The 17,058-nt window shown below is 42.2% G+C and overlaps 1 pseudogene; it reads left to right on the forward strand.

Moving 5' to 3' along the window:
- The first annotated feature begins 11,025 nt into the window (after window positions 1-11,025).
- LOC697529 (T-complex protein 1 subunit eta pseudogene) lies at window positions 11,026-12,644 on the forward strand (annotated as a pseudogene).
- Window positions 12,645-17,058: the final 4,414 nt, after the last annotated feature.

The following is a 17,058-nucleotide window of genomic DNA, read 5'->3' on the forward strand; positions in this document are numbered from 1 at the left end:
ATTAGCTGGGCATAATGGCTGGCACCTGTAATCCCAGCTACTTGGGAGGCTGAGGCAGGAGAATCGCTTGAACCCGGGAGGCCCAGGTTGCAGTGAGCCGAGATGGTGCCACTGCACTCTAGCTGGGCAACAGAGTGAGACTCCATCTCAAAAAAAAATAAAAAATGGTATGTATTCGATGTATATGACATGATCATTTTACGTACATATACATTGTATATGATTACCATGATCACATTAATGAGCATATCCATCACCATACACAGTTACCATTGTGTGTGTTGTATGTGTGGTGAGGGTACTTAAGGTCTACTCTTTTAGCAAATTTCAAGTAAACAATACAGTACTATTAACTATAGTCACCATTCTGTACATTAGATCCAACTTACACATCTTATAATTGAAAGTTTGACCCTTTGAGCAACGTCTCCCCCAGCCCCTTACAATGACTGTTCTATTCTCTGCTTTTTTTTTTTTTTTGAGATGGAGTTTCACTCTGTCACCCAGGCTGGAGTACAGTGGCACGATCTCGGCTCACTGCAAGCTCAGCCTCCCGGGTTCACGCCATTCTCCTGCCTCAGCCTCCCAAGCAGCTGGGACTATAGGTGCCCGCCACCACGCCCAGCTAATTTTTTGTATTTTTGGTAGAGATGGGGTTTCACCGTGTTAACCAGGATGGTCTCGATCTCCTGACCTCGTGATCCGCCCGTCTCGGCCTCCCAAAGTGCTGGGATTACAGGCTTGAGCCACCGCGCCTGGCCTATTCTCTGCTTCTTTAAGTTTGACTTTTTAGATTCCACATGCAAGAAAACTCATATAATGTTTTATTTTGATGTCTAGCTTACTTAAGTAGCATAATGTCCTAATGTTCTCCTGATTCACCCATCTTGTGACAAATGGCAGGATTTCCTCCTTTTGGTGACTGAATAATACTCCATTGCATATCTATCTATATCTATATCTATCTATGTATCTATATCACATTTTCTTAATTGACCTGTCAATGAACACTTAGGTTGTTTCCATATCTTGGCTATTGTGAACATTGCTGCAATGAACATGGGTGTACAGATATCTCTTGGAGATACTGCTTTCATTTCCTTTGGATACATACTTAGACGTGGGATTGCTGGGTCATATGTTAGCTCTGTTTCTAATAGAACTTTTTTTTGTGCTGTTTTCCATAATGGCTATACCAATTTACATTCCCACTAACAGTGTGCAAGGGTTCTCTTTTCTCCACACACTCACCAACACTTGTTATTTCTTGCGTTTTTTTTTTTACATGATAACACCACTTTAACAGATGCAAGGTGATGTCTCATTGTGATTTTGATTTGCATTTCCCTGATTATGAATAATGTGGAGTACCGTTTAATGTATTTGTTGCCCACTCGTGTTTTCTTTGAATAAAATGTCTATTCATGTCCTTTGACAGTTTTTAAAAATCAGGTTTTGTTTTTGTTTTTGGTATTGAGTTGTATGAGTTCTTTCTGTGTTAAAGACCAACATTGGATATTAATTCTTTATCAGATATATGGTTTGCAAGTATTTTCTCTCATTCTATGGGTTGCCTTTTCACTCTGTTGATTGTTTCCTTTGTTGTGCAGAAGGTTTTTACAGTCCCAGTTGCTTGTTTTTGCTTTTGTGTGCTTTTGGTGTCATATCAAGAAAATTATTACCAAGACCAATGTTAAGAAGCTTTTCCCCTATGTTTTCTTCTAGTAGTTTCAGTTTCAGGTCTTACATTTAAATCTTAATACATTTTGGGTTAACTTTTGTATAGGTTGTAAGAAAAAGGTCCAACTTCATTCTTTGAATATGGTTACCAAGTATTCCCAATACCATTGATCGAAGAGACTATCCTTTCCCTATTGCATATTCCTGACACCCTTGTCAAAGATTAGTTGACCATATATGTGTGGGGTTATTTCTGTGCTCTCTGTTCTGTTCCCATATTGGTCTATATGTTTGCTTTGATGCCACTACCATACTGTTTTGATTACTATAGTTTTGTAATATAATTTGAAATCAAGAATTGTGATGTCTCCAGTTTTATTCTTCTTTCTCAAATTGCTTTGGCTATTTGAGTTCTTCTGTGGTTCCATTTTTTTTTTTTTTTTTTTTTTTTTTTTGAGATGGACTCGCACTGTATCACCTAGGCTGGAGTTCATGGTGTAATCTCAGGTCATTGCAACCTCTGCCTCCTGGGTTCAAGTGATCCTCCTCCCTCAGCCTCCTGAGTATCTGGGACTACAGGCGTGCACCACCACACCTGGCTAATTTTTGTATTTTAGTAAAGACAGGGTTTCACCATGTTGGCCAGGCTGGTCTTGAACTCCTGACCTCAGGTGACCAGCCCACCTCGGCCTCCCAAAGTGCTGGGATGAGCTACTGTGCCCAGCCTTGTGGTTCCATTTGAATTTTATGATTGTATTTTCTATTTCTGTGAAAAATATCATTGGAATTTTGAGAGGGATTGTATTGAACCTGTAAAACATTTTGTGTAGTATGGACATTGTAAAAATATTAATTCTTCCAATCCATGAACACAGGATATCTTTCCTTTTATTTGTGTCTACTTTAATTTCTTTCATCAATGTCTGTATTTTTCAGTGTACAGACCTTTTACTTCCTTGGTTAAATTTATTCCTAAGTATTGTTTGCTTTTTGATGCAATTACAAATGTGTCTTAATTTATTTTTTAGATAATATATTGTTTTTTGTGTTTTTTTTGAGGCAGAGTCTCGCTCTGTCGCCCAGGCTGGAGTGCAGTGGCGCGATCTCGGCTCACTGCAAGCTCCGCCTCCTGGGTTCCCGCCATTCTCCTGCCTCAGCCTCCCAAGCAGCTGGGACTACAGGCGCCGCCACTACGCCTGGCTAATTTTTTTGTATTTTTAGTGGAGACGGGGTTTCATTGTGTTAGCCAGGATGGTCTCGATCTGCTGACCTCGTGATCCGCCCGTCTCAGCTTCCCAAAGTGCTGGGATTACAGGCTTGAGCCACCGCGCCCGGCCTAGATAATATATTGTTAGTGTATTGAAATCCAACTGATTTTTGTATGTTGATTTTGTATTCTACAACTTTGCTGTATTAATTAACTTAACTTATTTATTTTTGAGACAGGGTCACTCTGTCACCCAGGCTGGAGTGCGGTGGTACAATCATGGCTCACTGCAGCCTTGACTTTCTGGGCTCAAGTGATCCTCCCATTTTTAGCCTCCTGAGAATGAGGGTCTCACTTGTTGCCCAGGCTGATCTCAAACTTCTAGCCTCAAGGAATCCTCCTGCCTCAGCCCTCCAAAGTACTGGGATTACAGTTGTGAGCCACCATGCCTGGCCTACTGAATTTATTTATTAGTTCTAATGATTTGGGGGAGTAGTTTTTAGAGTTTTCTATATATAAGATCATGTCATATACAAAGAGACAATTTAACTTCTTCCTTTCTCATCTGAATATTTTCTTCTCTTGCCTAATTGCTCTGGCTAGGACTTGTAATACTTCCTTGAATAGAAGTACTAAGAGTGGGCATTCTTGTCTTTTTCCTGATTTTGGGGGGAAAGCTTTCAGCTTTTTGAGTATGATGTTAGCTGTGGGCTTGTTGTATACAGTCTTTATTATGTTGAGATACATTCCTTCTATATCTAATTTTTTGAGAGTTTTTATTATAAAAGGATGCTAAATTTTGTCAAATGCTTTTTCTGTGTCTGTTGAGATGATCGTATAATTTTTATCCTTCATTATATTTATATGGTATGTCACATTTATTGCTTTGCATGTTGAACCATCCTTGCATCCCAGGGATAAATCCCACTTGATCATGGTGTATGATCTTTTTAATGTGCTGTTGAATTCAGTTTGTTGGTATTTTGTTGAGAATGTTTGCATCTGTGATTACTGGGGATATTGGCCTGTAATTTTCTTTTCCTATATTCTTCTTATCTGGCTTTGGTGTGAGGGTAATGCTGGCCTTGTAAAAGGAGTTTGGAAGTGCTGTCTGCCCTTCAATTTTTTTGGAAGAGTTTGAGAAAAATAGATGTTATTTCTTCTTTAAATGTCGTGTAGAATTTACTCATGAAGCTATCTGAGCATGGCCTTTTCTTCATGAGGAGATTTTTGATTGTTGATGCAATCTCCTTACTTACTAATGTTCTATTCTGATTTTCTATCTTTATGATGCAGTCTTGATAGGTTATGTTTCTAGCAATTTATCCATTTATTCTAGGTTATCCAATTTGTGGGTACACAATTGTTTATAGTAGTCTTTTATGATCTTGTCCTTCTGTGATATCAATTGTAATGTCTTTCTTTCATTCATAATTTTATTTCATTTATAACTTTAATCATTTGAGTCTTCTCTGTTTTTTTTGTTGTTGTTGTTGTTGTTTTTTTTTTTTTTTTTTTTTTTTTTTTTTTTTTTTTTTGAGACAGAGTCTCGCTCTGTCGCCCGGGCTGGAGTGCAGTGGCCGGATCTCAGCTCACTGCAAGCTCCGCCTCCCGGGTTTACGCCATTCTCCTGCCTCAGCCTCCCGAGTAGCTGGGACTACAGGCGCCCGCCACCTCGCCCGGCTAGTTTTTTGTATTTTTTAGTAGAGACGGGGTTTCACCATGTTAGCCAGGATGGTCTCGATCTCCCGACCTCGTGATCCGCCCGTCTCGGCCTCCCAAAGTGCTGGGATTACAGGCTTGAGCCACCGCGCCCGGCCTGTTTTTTTTTCATTAATCTAGTCTAGGTTTGTCAATTTTATCTTTCAAAAAACCAACTCTTTGTTTTGTTTATCTCTTCTATTGTTTTTCTAGTCTCAAATTCATTGATTTCTGCTTTAATTTTTATTATTTCCTTCCTTTTGCTGACTTTGGGCTTAGTTTGCTTTTTTTTTTCTAGTTCCTTGGGGTTTAAAGTTACATTATTTGAGATCTTCCTTTTTTCTTTTTTTAGTATTTAATTATTAGACTTAATATTCTGCTGAATCTTTTTTAATCTAGGCATTTATTGCCATAAACACCTGTCTTAGTCTGTTTTGTGCTGCTATAACAAATACCTGAGATTGGGTCATTTATAAATACCATAAATTTATTTTCTCACAGTTCTGGAAACTGAGAAGTTTAAGATCAAGGCACTGGCATTTGGTGTCTAGTGACGGCCTTCTTGCTGCACGCCCACATGGTGGAAGGCAGAAGGGCAAGCTAGCCAAATGGTACGTGAAACCTCTTTTATAAGAGTAGTAATCCTATCAAGGAAGGAGGAACCCTCATGACCTAATCAACTCTTAAAGGCCCACCTCTTAACACTGTCACATTGGTAACACCTGAATTTTAGAGAGAACACATCCAGACAATAGCAACATCCATCTTAGAACTGCTTTTACTGCATCACATAAGTGTTTGCATGTTGTGGTTCCATTTTGTTTGTCTCAAGATACTTTTTGCTCACCTGGCTTTGTATCCTCTATAAACTGATGATCCTGCCTTCTATGTCTTCATCCAAGAAATCTATGTAAAATATGGACTATGAGAAGACCAAGGGGAGAGCCTTGAGACACTTCATTAAAAACTTATGCCAACATTGATATCAATTCGTTAATTTGAATCCTCTGACTATGATTATTAGGTTATTTAATTTTTAATTTTTTTTTTTTTTTGAGATGGAGTTTCGCTCTTGTTACCTAGGCTGGAGTGCAGTGGCGTAATCTCATCTCACAGCAACCTCTGCCTCCCGGGTTCAAGCGATTCTCCTGCCTTAGCCTCCCCCAAGTAGCTGGGATTACAGGCATGTGCCACCATGCCTGGCTAATTTTGTATTTTTACTAGAGACAGGCTACTCCATGTTGGTCAGGCTAGTCTCAAACTCCCAACCTCAGGTGATCCACCTGTTTTGACCTCCCAACGTGCTGGGATTACAGGCATGAGCCACCGTGCCTGGCGATTATTAGTTTATTTATCCACCCAGTTGCCCTTATCCAGCCCATATATTTCCATCTTCTCCATAAACGTGCAAAATTGTCAAAAATCTTGGAGTTGAGGCTATTGTGTTCTCATACTTGCCAATTTATAACAGCAATTAAAAAATAAAAATATACTGGGGAATTTAGTAAGCAATTTAAGGTTCTGATGAGAGTTTTTTTTTTTTTTTTTTTTTTGTCAGAATTTTCCAAATAGGCCCTCAAAAACTGTTGCTAGAATTTTGTACAGGATTGATAGCGGACTGGTATAGTCTTTGCAAAATAAACTATACTCCCCTCTTGACGTTTGGAATAACTTTTGCCCATTTCTATAGTCTAAACACCTTTGATAATGTCCATCATCTCTCAAAGGTCACAAACAATGGTCCAGTCCTCTCATTTGCAAATTGGTATCTGGGGCTGTCATTCATGTAGATTAGGAAACCTGGGCTCACCGAGAGCAGTTAGGACTCCCTGACGGTCATTCCTCCCCTAACTAGTGTTTGTTCTCTCTGGTTAGTCTGAAGATCATTCCCTTTGCCAAAAAAGAAATACTCAATGCCCAAGCACCTAAGTTTCCATGGCACCTATAAAATACTGGAAGCTGACAGTATTTCTGATTGAATAGGTGATAGGAAAGGGGTAGGGACCAGACACTGGAGAGGACTAGAGACAAAGACATAAAACTGTTTCTCTTTTCAGATGACATGAATGACTGTGTACATAGTAAAGCTTTGTCTGCTAAATCCAACATCTGGATTCATTCAGTTTATTTTTATTGACTGCCTTTTTTCTTGAGTAACATTTTCCTGCTACTTTGCAGGTTGCACTGATTATTTTTGCTTTGTAAAAGAAAACAAAACTAAACAACTACTCCAAAGCTTAATGGTTTAAAACAACAACCGTTTTGTGGGTTCTCATAGATTCTGTGGGTCAGGAAATTTGGAGAGGGCACAATAAGTATTATTTGTCTCTGTTCCGTGGCTGGGAAGACCCAAAAGTGGTGACTCGATTCTTGGTGGAATTACATGGACATTCCTTTACTAGCATGTCTGATGCCGGGGTTAGGATGATATCTAGGCCCACTGGCTTTACTACCAACATGTGGCTTGGCTTTCTCACACCATTGGCCTGAGTGGTCTGACTAAACATCTCCCAAAATGCCTCACATCCCAACACTGTTGCACTGGGGATTAAGTTTCTGACATGTGAATTTTGGGGGACACATCCAGACTATAGCACCCATCGAGAGTCAAGGGGAAAAGACAGAGACTCTGCCTCTTGATGGGAAGTGTGTCAAAGAATTGGCAGCCATTTTTCAAAACCACCATACCATCCAGAGATTTTTCATTATTTTATCTTGGCTATTATTGATGACACATTGTAGAAACTCTGGATTCTGTTATTTTCCTCTGAACTGTGTTGATTTTTGTTCCAGTAGGCAATTCAATGATCTGTTAACCATCTTGAACTTTAGAAGGCTTAGTTTTATGCTCTATTAGGTAGATCTGTGGCTAGATCTGTTCCTGTGACTTTCTAAATACAACCTCAAAACTCTGTCTCCCCTGCTCATCTTGACAGGGATTGATTTTAAACTTTGTTGGGTAGATCTCACTCTGGGACGTGACCCTTATTTCTAAGCTATGGCCTTAGGATGTTCGTGGTGTTAATAAAGTATTAACAACATCTCTCCTCTCTCCTCCCCCAGTGTCCTGCAACACTGCTCTGCCTCTACTATCTCTGTTTCAACCCCATAGCAGTGGTTCTCTGGTAGGCTTTAGGAGGTCTCACTCTGAGCAAGCACTACTTGGCCAAGGATTCTCCCCGCAGACTTCTGCTCCTCCTCTCCACTTGGCAATTCCCTCTTTGGTGACCTGTCCTGCAAATTCCAGCCACTTTAGCTGCCCCAAGCTCTGATCTCTCCCTTCTACACCTAGTGAGACTCCTGTGCTCTGCTTGGACTTCAGCTCATTGCACCATGGGGAACTGTCCCCAGGCAGACAGTTGTAGGGTTCACCATGGGAATTTCCCTTCTCTCAAGGATAGCAGTCTTGCACTCTCTGTTGTCCACTGCCTGACAACAGCTGCCTATTTTCTTTATTCCTGGGATGCAAGGTGGTTTAACATATGCATAGTAATAAATATGATTCACCACATAAGCAGAATTAAAAGTAAAAACCATATGATCATCTCAATAGATGCAGAAAAAGCTTCCAATACAATAATACAATTTGTATTGTAAGCTTCCAAAACAAAAAGCTTACAATACCTTCATGGCAAAAACTCTCAACAAACTAGTCACTGAAGGAGCATACCTCAAAATAGTAAGAGCTGTCTATGACAAGCCCACAGCCAACATCATACTGAATGGGCAAGAGCTGGAAACATTCCCCTTAAGAACAGCAACAAGACAAGGATGCCCACTCTCACCACTTCTATTGAGCATAGCACTGGCAGTCCTAGCCAGAGTAATCAGGCAAGAGAAACAAAGAAAAGACATCCAAATAGGAAAAGAAGTCAAGCTGTCTCTCTTCACTGTCGATATGATAATAACTAGAAAACCTTAAAGACTCTGCCACAAGGCTCCTAGAACTGATAAATGATTTCAGTAAAGCTTCAGGATACAAAATCAATGTATGAAAATAGTTATTCCATACACCAATAATGTTCAAGCTGAGAGCCAAATCAAGAATGCAATCCCATTTACAACACACACACACACACAGACACACACACACACACACACACACGCCCCTAGAAGTACATCTAACGAAGGAGATAAAAGATCTCTACAGGGATAACTACAAAATCCTGCTGAAAGAAATCATAGGTGACACAAGCAAATGGAAGAACATTCCATGCTCATAGGTTGGAAGAATCAGTACTGTTAAAACGGCCATACTGCCCGAAGCAATCTACAGATTCAATGCTATTCCTATCAAACTTCCAATGTTATTTTTCACATAATTAGAAAAAAACTATTCTAAAATTCATATGGAACTGAAAAACAGCCCCATTAGCCAAAGCAATCCTAAGCCAAAAAAAAAAAAAAAGAGAAGCATCCCCTGACTTCAAGCTATCCTATAAGGCTACAGTAACCAAAACAGCATGGTACTGGTACATAGTGAGAATATGCAGTATTTGGTTTTCTCCTCCTGCATAATTCACTTAGGATAATGGCTGGAACAGAATAGAGAACCCAGAAATAAAGCTGCGCATCTGCAACCATCTGATCTTTGATAAAATTGACACAAAGAAGCAATGGGAAAATGTACTCCCCATTCAATAAATGGTGCTGGGATAGTTGGCTATTTAAATGTACTCCCTATTCAATAAATGGTGCTGGGATAGTTGGCTATTTATATGCAGAAAATGAAACTGGACCCTTAACTTTCACCATATACAAAAATCAACTCAAGATGGATTGAAGATTTACTTATTTTTTATTGTTTGAGAAGGAGTCTCGCTCTTGTCACCCAGGCTGGAGTGCAGTGGCACGATCTCAGCTCACTGCAACCTCCGCCTCCTGGGTTCAAGTGGTTCCCCTGCCTCAGTCTCTCGAGTAGCTGGGATGCAGGTGCCTGCCACCACACCCAACTAATTTTTGTATTTTTAGTAGAAACTGGGTTTCACTATGTTGCCCAGGCTGATCTCAAACACCTGATCTCAGGTTATCCACGTGCCTCAGCCTCCCAAAGTGCTGGGATTACAGGCGAGGGTCACCACACCCAGCCAGATTGAAGATTTAAATATATGACCTCAAACTATAAGAATCCTAGAAGAAATTTTCAGAAATACCATTCTGGACATTGACCTTTGGAAATAATTTATAACAAGTCCTCAAAAGCAATTGCGACAAAACCAAAAGTTGAAATGTGAGACCTAATTAAACTAAAGAGCTTCTGCAGGGCAAAAAAAAAAAAAAAAAAACCAAAAACAAACTATCAACAGAGTAAACAGACAACCTACAGAATGGGAGAACATATTTGCAAACTATACAGTCAACAAAGGTCTAATATCCAGAATCTGTAAGAAACTTAAACAATTCAACAAGCAAAAACCAAATAACCCCCATGAAAAAGTGGGCAAAGCATCAGAGAAATGCAAACCAAAATCACAATGAGATACCATCTCACACCAGTTAGAATGGCAATCATTAAAAAATCAGGAAACAACAGATGCTGGAGAGAATATGGAGAAATAGGAACACTTTTACACTGTTGGTGGGACTATAAACTAGTTCAACTATTGTGGAAAACAGTGTGGTGATTCCTCAAGGATCTAGAACTAGAAATACCATTTGACCCGGCTATCCCATTACTGGGTATATACCCAAAGGATTATAAATCATGCTGCTATAAAGACACATGCACATGTATGTTTATTGCAGCACTATTCACAATAGCAAAGACTTGAAACCAACCCAAATGTCCATCAGTGACAGACTGGATTAAGAAAATGTGGCACATATACACCATGGAATACTATGTAGCCATAAAAAACGATGAGTTCGTGTCCTTTGTAGGGACATGGATGCAGCTGGAAACCATCATTCTCAGCAAACTATCACAAGAACAGAAAAACAAACAACACATGTTCTCACTCATAGGTGGGAACTGAACAATGAGCTCACTTGGACCCACCAGGGGGAACATCGCACACCGGGGCCTATTGTGGGGAGCGGGGAGAGGGGAGGGATAGCATTAGGAGATATACCTAATGTAAATGATGAGTTGATGGGTGCAGCACACCAACATAGCACATGTATACATATGTAACAAACCTGCACATCGTGCACATGTACCCTAGAGCTTAAAGTGTAATAATAAAAAAATTAAAAGAAAAAAAAGAAAAAGTGGGCAAAGAACAGGAACAGACACTTCTCAAAAGAAGACATACAAAGTGGCCAAAAAACGTGAAAAAATTCTCAGCATCACTAATCATCAGAGAAATGCAAATCAAAACTGTAGTGAGATACCATGTCACAGCAGCCAGAATGGTGATTATTAAAAATTCAAAAATCTGGTGGGTTGCTGGGCGGACCTGTCACAGAGAAGAGAGGAGAGTAGTGGACCACTGAATAAGCTTCCAAAATGATGCCCACACTAATTATCCTGTTGAAAGAGGGAACTGATAGCTCCCAAGGCATCTCCCAGCTTGCAAATAGTATCAGTCCCTGCCAGGTGATTGCCAAGGCTGTAAGAGCCGACCTGGGTGCCTGTGGCATGGACAAGTTTATTGTGGATGGCGGAGGCAAAGCAACAATTTCTAACGATGTGGCCAGAATTCTGAAACTTCATGTTGTCCATCCTGCAGCAAAGACTTTAGTGGACATTGCCAAATCCCAAGACACTGAGGTCGGTGATGACACCACCTCAGTGACCTTGCTGGCTGCAGAGTTTCTGAAGCAGGTGAAACTGTAGGTGAAGGAAGGTTTACACCCTCAGCTCACATTCGAGCTTGTCTGCACAGTCACCCAGTTGGAGTTAACATGATCAAAGAGATTGCTGTGACTGTGAAGAAGGCAGATAAAGTGGAGCAGAGGAGGCCGCTGGAGTAGTGTGCCAGGACCGCTCTGAGCTCCAACTGATCTCGCAGCAGAAAGCTTTCTTTGCTAAGATGGTGGTGGATGCAGTGATGATGTGTGATGATTTGCTGCAGATTAAAATGATTGGAATCAAGAAGGTACAGGGTGGAGCCCAGCTGGTGTTGCATTTAAGAAGACTTTCTCTTATGCTGGGTTTGAAATGCAACCCCCCAAAAAATACCAAAATCCCTAGATTGCCCTTTTGAATGTTGAGCTGGAGTTGAAAGCTGAGAAAGATAATGCTGAGATAAAAGTCCACACAGTTGAGGATTATCAGGTGATTGTTGATGCTGAGTAGAACATTCTTTATGACAAGTTAGAGAGGATCCATCATTCTGGAGCCAAAGTTGTCTTGTCCAACCTCCCCACTGGGGACGTGGCCACCCAGTACTTTGCTGACAGGGACATGTTCTGTGCTGGCCGAGTACCTGAGGATAATCTGAAGAGGATGGTGATGGCCTGTGAAGTCTCAATCCAGATCAGTCCGAATGCTCTCTCAGCAGATGTGCTGCATCGATGCCAGGTGTTTGAAGAGACCCAGATTAAAGGTGAGAGGTACAGCTTCTTTACTGGCTGCCTCAAAGCCACAACATCCACCTTCATCCTCCGTGGCGGTAGTGAGCAGTTTATGGAGGAGACAGAGTGGTCCCTGTGTGATGTCATCATGATCATCAGGAGGGCCATCAGGAATGAGTCAGTGGTGGCTGGTGGCAGGGCTATTGAGAGGGCGCTCTCCAAGTACCTTCAGGATTCCTCAAGGACTATTCCACGAAAGCAACAGCTGTTGATTGGGGCATATGCCAAGGCCATGGAGACTGTCTCATTCCAGCTGTACAACAATGCTGGCCTTGGGGCCACAAAGATTCTCAACAAGCTGCAAGCATGCTATACCCAGGGGCATGTGATATGAGGTGGACATCAACAATGAGGACATTGCTGACAACTTTGAGGCCTTCGCATGGGAGCCAGCTTTGGTATGGATCAATGCCCTGGCAGTGGCCTCTGAGGCTGTGTGCCCGATCGTGTCTGTGGATGAAACCATCAAGAACCCCGATCGACTGTGGATGCTCCCCCAGCAGCTAGCTGGGGCCGTGGTCGCGGCTGCTCCCATTGAGAGGCACCCCGCCTATCACATGACTGGCTGGCAGGCTGGCTGCAGGGTGCACTTACTCTCCTTGGTTTGGTTTTTTTTTTTTTTTTTTTTTTTTTTGAGACGGAGTCTCGCTCTGTCGCCCGGGCTGGAGTGCAGTAGCCGGATCTCAGCTCACTGCAAGCTCCGCCTCCCGGGTTTAGGCCATTCTCCTGCCTCAGCCTCCCGAGTAGCTGGGTCTACAGGCGCCCGCCAACTCACCCGGCTAGTTTTTTGTATTTTTTTAGTAGAGACGGGGTTTCACCGTGTTAGCCAGGATGGTCTCGATCTCCTGACCTCGTGATCCGCCCGTCTCGGCCTCCCAAAGTGCTGGGATTACAGGTTTGTGCCACCGCGCCCGGCCATGGTTTGGTTAGTTGACTTTACAAGGAAGGGGTAGTCACTGGCCCACTCTGTTCTTACTGGAGGCTATTTAAATAAAATTTGAGACTTTGCGGGGGGAAAAGTCAAAAAATAGCATATGGGTGATGAGGCTATAGAGAAAAGGGAACGCTTTACGCTGCTGGTGAAAATGTAAAATAGTTTAGCCACTGCAGAAAGCAGTTCAGGGGTTTCTCAAAGAGCTTAAAACAGAACTGCCATTTGACCCAGCAATTTCACTACTGGGCATATACCGAAAGGAAAAGAAATCATTCTAGCGAAAAGACACATGCTTAGGTGTTCATTGCGGCACTATTCACAATAGCAGATGTAGAATCAACTTAGGTGCCCATCAATTGTGGATTGGGTAAAGGAAATGTGGCACATATACACCATGGAATACTATGCAGCCATAGAAAAGAACAAAATTGTGTCCTTTGTATCAACATGGATGCAGCTGGAGGCCATTATCCTAAGTGAATTAATATAGGAACAGAAAACCAAGTACCACATGTTCTCATTCTTAAGTGGGAGCTGAGCTTTGGGTACACTGGGGACTATTAGAGGGGGAGACAGGGGAGGACTGAAAAACTGCCATTGAGTACTGCGCTGCTGCTCACTACTTGGGATCATTCACATCGCAAACCTCAGTGTCACACAATATATCCATGTAACAAACTGCACATATACTCCCGGAATCTAAAATGTTAAAATTATAAAAAAGAGAAAACCACAATTGCATTCATATGTTTCTCTTGTAATCCTATTTTAAATATAACTAGAATTTTCTTTTTTTTTTTTTTTTTTTTTGAGACGGAGTCTTGCTCTGTCCCCCAGGCTGGAGTGCAGTGGCGCGATCTCGGCTCACTGCAAGCTCCGCCTCCTGGGTTTACGCCATTCTCCTGCCTCAGCCTCCCGAGTAGCTGGGACTACAGGCGCCCGCCACCTCGCCCGGCTAGTTTTTTTTGTGTTTTTAGTAGAGACAGGGTTTCACCGTGTTAGCCAGGATGGTCTCGATCTCCTGACCTTGTGATCCGCCCGCCTCGGCCTCCCAAAGTGCTGGGATTACAGGCTTGAGCCACGGCACCCGGCCTTAAATATAACTAGAATTTTCTGTTACTGCATAGCTTTTTTCCTAGTTTGAAAAATAAAATAATAATAACAATAACAGGCCGGGCGCAGTGGCTCACACTTGTAATCCCAGCACTTTGGGAGGCTGAGGCGGGTGGATCACGAGGTCAGGAGATAGAGACCATCCTGGCTAACAGGGTGAAACCCCATTTCTACTAAAAAAAAAAAAAAACCAAAAACTCGCCGGGCGCAGTGGCGGGCGCCTGTAGTCCCAGCTACTCAGGAGGCTGTGGCAGGAGAATGGCGTGAACCTGGGAGGCGGAGCTTGCAGTGAGCTGAGCGAGATTGCGCCACTGCACTCCAGCCTGGGTGACAGAGTAAAACTCTGTCTCAAAATAATAATAATAATAATAATAATAATAATAATAATAATAATAATGAGGCCAGGCACAGAGGCTCATGCCTGCAATCCTAGCAATTTGGGAGGCTGAGGCAGGGGCTCACTTGAGCCCAGGTGTTTGAGACCAGCTTGGGCAACATAGTAAAATGCCCACCTCTATAAAAAAATCTAAAAATTAGCTGGGTGGGATGGCTCACACCTGTGGTCCCAGCAGTATGAGAGGCTGAGGCAGGAGGATTGTTTTGGCCCAGGTGTTCAAGGCTGCAGTGAGCTGCGTTCACACCTCTGTACTCCAGCCTGGACAACAGAGAAAGACTGTCTCAAAAAAAAAAAAAAAAGAAAGAAAGAAAGAAAGAAAAACCCACAAAAAAGCCCCCACCAAATCTATTGCAACATCAGTCAAAATTTTAGTTCTACTTTTTTTTTTTTTTTTTTTGAGACGGAGTCTCGCTCTGCCGCCCAGGCTGGAGTGCAGTGGCCGGATCTCAGCTCACTGCAAGCTCCGCCTCCCGGGTTCATGCCATTCTCCTGCCTCAGCCTCCCGAGTAGCTGGGACTACAGGTGCCCGCCACCTCGCCCGGCTAGTTTTTTGTATTTTTTAGTAGAGACGGGGTTTCACCGTGTCAGCCAGGGTGGTCTCGACCTCCTGACCTCGTGATCCGCCCGTCTCGGCCTCCCAAAGTGCTGGGATTACAGGCTTGAGCCACCGCACCCGGCCAGTTCTACTTATTAGATACAATTTTATTCTTATAGCAAGTATTTCAAAATTGTTATCTGTTTTTTAAAATATATAAAATATCTTCTTGTTGAAGCGACAGGTGCTTTGAATTGTTACCTTTATGTTTGTTGAAACTATGAAGGAGAAATTAGGAAGACATTAGGTTTAAAATGGAAGACAGACTACGTACATTATATTCTTGTAAAACTATGAAAATAAAAACAAAAGAACAAAACTCAAAAAAAGCTGCCTATTTAATTCAGTTTCATGATTATAATAGAAGGGATAGTCTGAAAACAGAGTTGCAAGTAAGCTTATAATTTGTAAAGATCTGATAAAAATTATCAGATAATAAGAATTTACAACCATATCCTCACCGAGAATGGAGGAGAAAAAGAAAGATTTCCATATTACGTTTATTTAGAAACATGTTTGGTGTGTCTAGTTTAAAGTAAAATAGAAAAAAAAATAACACACACAATTTTTTTTTTTTGCATTCAGTGTTAAAGTGTTTATCAGAAAAGAACTACTTGTGGCTGGGCTCAGTGGCTCATGCTATAACCCCAGCACTTTGAGAGGCCAAGGAGGGCAGATCACCTGAGTTCTGTAGTTCGAGACCAGCCTGGCCAAGATGGTGAAACCCTGTCTCGACTAAAAATATAAAAATTAGCTGGGCATTGTGGCACATGCCTGTAATCCCAGCTACTCAGGAGGCTGAGGCAGGGGAATCGCTTGAGTCTGGGAAATCGAGGTTGCAGTGAGCAGAGATTGCGCCACTACACTCCAGCCTGGAAGTTGAGTGAAACTCTGCAAAAAATAAAATAAAATAAAGAATTACTTGCATTGTGCTCACATAATTTATGCAGTCAGTTTTGCTATACCAGCTTGTTTGAAAACCATACTTTATTCCAATGCAAATGATATATTAGGGAAGAATATCAGTGTAATGTGAATGCACGTTTGCTTATGCGTGACTTAGTCTGTGAGAAATGGTGAATGCAGAAAACTGCATTCACCCAGCTGACCCAAGCTATGTAGGAATACACAATACCTGCTGGCAGGCACCCCAGCCAGCTTCCAGATGCCTTAGTTCATCATGTGTGTCACTCTCATCCATGTCTGGTTATACTACCTCCCAAATGATTTCCAACAACCCTTCTTCCTCCACTGCATACTAATCCACAAGCTGCAACTCTTCCAACTCCCTTGGATCCATGCCCTCTCCTCTGTTTAATTCCCCCAATTTCCTCTTAATTCCAGTTTTTCCTCTCTGTTCTTTGCTTACCTTTCTCTTCTCCCTCACTTTTCTTCTCTCCCTCTCACACATAGAGGAGGCGGTGTTGGAACCAGGTGGGCTGGTGGTAGGATCACAGGTCCACAATCTCACGAGCAATGGCTCACTGCAGCTTCAGATTCCTGGGCTCAAGTGATCTTCCTTCTTAGGCCTCCCAAAGTGTTGGGATTATAGATGTGAGCCACTGTGCCCAGCCCTATGTTTTTTTTGTTTTTTTTTTTGAGACGGAGTCTCGCTTCGTCACCCAGGCTGGAGTGCAGTGGCGCGATCTTCGCTCACTGCAAGCTCCACCTCCCAGGTTCACGCCATCCTCCTGCCTCAGCCTCCCGAGTAGCTGGGACTACAGGCGCCCACCACCACGCCCGGCTAAGTTTTTCTACTTTTTAGTAGAGATGGGGTTTCACCATGTTAGCCAGGATGGTCTCGTGATCCGCCCGCCTCAGCCTCCCAAAGTGCTGGGATTACAGGCGTGAGCCACCGTGCCTGGTTTGAAAAATTTTTTGAGTGTTGTGCCTCTAACCTTGTTTTCCCACAA

Source organism: Macaca mulatta, chromosome 4 (assembly GCF_049350105.2).
Source record: "Macaca mulatta isolate MMU2019108-1 chromosome 4, T2T-MMU8v2.0, whole genome shotgun sequence".
Lineage (NCBI taxonomy): Eukaryota > Metazoa > Chordata > Mammalia > Primates > Cercopithecidae > Macaca > Macaca mulatta.